Source organism: Ictidomys tridecemlineatus, chromosome 7, assembly GCF_052094955.1.
Source record: "Ictidomys tridecemlineatus isolate mIctTri1 chromosome 7, mIctTri1.hap1, whole genome shotgun sequence".
Lineage (NCBI taxonomy): Eukaryota > Metazoa > Chordata > Mammalia > Rodentia > Sciuridae > Ictidomys > Ictidomys tridecemlineatus.
This window is the reverse complement of record NC_135483.1, coordinates 27,430,280-27,433,207: the sequence shown is the minus strand read 5'-3', so window position 1 is coordinate 27,433,207 and position 2,928 is coordinate 27,430,280. Positions and strand designations below refer to the sequence as shown.

At 35.1% G+C, this 2,928-nt stretch overlaps 1 pseudogene; it reads right to left on the bottom strand.

Annotated features, from left to right (window-relative positions):
• Positions 1-468: 468 nt before the first annotated feature.
• Positions 469-1,892, bottom strand: LOC101970779 (elongation factor 1-alpha 1 pseudogene; annotated as a pseudogene).
• Between the last annotated feature and the right edge of the window lie 1,036 nt (positions 1,893-2,928).

Sequence of the window (2,928 nt, the reverse complement as noted above, 5' to 3'; positions counted from 1 at the left end):
TTTACAAAACAATATGTATCCTTATTTTTGCCATATGTAACATCTCTGCTTTTATTTTTTTTCTATTTTATTTCCTTAGTTTGCTGAAAAGAATCCATACTCTGTTTTTAGTATAGGAAAATTTACAAAAAAAAAAAAAAGATTTAATTTACCCATGAGCAAATCATACATACATATGCACTTAGATGCTTTATTTTATTATTATTATTTTCTTATTAAACTTTTGTTTTGACTGGTCTCAAAATTATGTGACAGATTTTTTGGCCAAGTTGTTTCCATTAAAAAATACTAATTTTAAATACGAATAACTTAAACTGCCACACACACAAAAAAACAAATGGTCTGCAAAACATTCTTCCTTCCCTCTGAAGGTTTTACAATGCATTGTTATCATTAACCAGTCTTTTACTATTAATCTTAAATGGCCAATTGAGAGAAACAATTTTGAGATTGTTCTTCCACTACTAATTAAGACTGGAGTAGCAGGTGTGGGGTTAATGCTTGTTTAGCCTTCCAAGCTTTCTGGGTACACTTGGTGATCTTGCCAGCTTCAACAGCCTTCTTGTCCACTGCTTTGATAACACCCACAGCAATTGTCTGCCTCAGATCACAAATAGCAACACAACCCAGAGGAGGAGTCAGAGCAGCTCTCAACACACATGGGCTTTCCTGGAACCATATCAATATCAACAATGGCAGCATTACCAGATTTCAAGCATTTTTAGGACTGTCTTTCAGATTCTTACCAGAACAAGGATCCAACTCTTTCTTTTTTTTTTTTTTTTTTTTCGGCTCAGGAAACTTGCAAGCAAAGTGAGATGTGTGATAATCCAATGCAGGGGCATACCCAGAACTTATTTGTTCTAGATGGTTCAGGATAATCGCCTGAGCAATAAAACCACCTGCTTCCATTGGTGGATTATTTTTGCTGCCAGAAGCAACATTGCCAAGACAAACATCTTTGACAGACAGGTTTTGACATTGAAGCCCATATGGTCCCCAGGAAGAGCTTCACTCAAATCTTCATGGTGCATTTCAACCTACTTTACTTCAGTTGTGACATTGACTGAAGCAAAGGTGACCACCATGGCAGTCTTGAGAATATAAGTCTCCATTTAACCCAGAGGAATAGTACCAATATCACCAATTTTGTGGACATCCTGAAGAGGCAGACACAAATGCTTGTCAGTTGGACAAGTTGGTGGCAGGATGCAGTCTCAAGCTTCAAACAGTGTGGCTCCACTGGCACTGCCATCTTTATGGGTGACTTTCCATGCCTTGAAACTAGGCATTTTAACACTTGGCTTCTGTATGTTATTATCATTCTAACAAGAAATTGGCACAAATGCCACTGTGTCAGGGTTTTAGCCAATTTTCTTAATGTATGTGCTGACTTAATGATTTCCTCATCTCTTCTGACTGTAGGGTGGCTCAGTGAAATCCATTTTGTTAACACTGATTAGTTGTTTCACAGCTAGTGTGTAAGCCAGAGGGCATTTCATGGATTTGCCTATTCTTATAGATACCAACTTCACATTCACCAGTACCATCAGTAAAAATTTGGACAGCCAGTCAGCCTGAAATGAGTCTGTAATCATGTTTTTGAAAAAGTCTCTGTGTCCTGGGACATCAATGATAGTCACATAATACTTTCTACAGGGAGATATCAGTGGTGATACCATGCTCACACTCAGCTTTCAATTTATCTGAGATTTAGGGATACTTGCCGAAGCTCTTTTCCATCTCAGCAGCCTCTTTTTCAAAAATTCCAGAGGTTTTTTTTGTCAATCAAATCATATTTGTAAATCAGAAGGCCAGTATTGCTGGACCTGCCTAAATATACCTATGTGTCCCATGATAATCAACTTTACATGAGTCTTTTCCTTCCCCATTTTGCCTTTGATTTAGTGATGGTTTTGGCAGCAAACGTATCGCAAAAAAAAAGTTTTTATCTTATTATTAATGACTGGTCATGATCCATTTAATTGAGTCTACAAGCCATTATTATTTTGAAACTCACAATTGAATTACACTTTTTAAAAATTTTTATTCATAACCAGCTTTTGTCATTCCTTAGGTCTAACATTAAATGTTGCCGTCTTTTTGTGATGTTGCAACTGAAAATTAAAGAATGGATCCAAACAGTACTAATTCAGGGAAACTGTAAATAAAAATTAAAAAGAGTTAATAAATGTAAGTAAGCTTCTGCACAGCAAACTTGACATAGTATATGCTAACTATAAAGTAACATCATAATTTTGATATATTTAGAATGAGAAAAAACAATGTAACATTCCTGCCATTCTTGTAGAACTTTCTCTAGGCTCCTTAAGTAGTACATGAGCAGCTATGTCACTGACCTAAGTGATTTACAATCTATTTTTAAAATGGTAGCATGCAGTAACATAAAAAAAGAAAAAAAAGAAAGAGAAACAGCAGACTATAATTTTCAACTAATATCCATTTTCCATCTTTTTGAGAATAGACCTTCCACTTCCTTTAAGATAACAAAGGAGCAGCTAAAAGATCACGTTTCCAAAACTCTCCATAACTAGGAATGACTTGCAACCAAATTCTTGATGGTGAGCTGCAAATGAAAGTGTTGTGCTGTATTTAGAGAAAGGCCTGGAAGTGAAATTTCAATGAAATGGGAAACTTTCTTCTATCTTCTCTTATTCTTGTTGACTATAATGAGCCTATGTAATATGCCTATTATGCAAACTATAAGGAGTCTCCTGATTCCTTTTGAAAAGGAACCTAAGAAATCATGGTGATAAAACAAAAATAGTGAAGTTGTCTTTGTTTTATGTAAGGAAAAAAGTATCTACTTAATTTAAACCACTATTATTTTGACATTTTCATTACATGCAATTGAACCTAACACTTTCCTAAACTGACAAATTATATGTCATTAGCTGAGTCACTTTT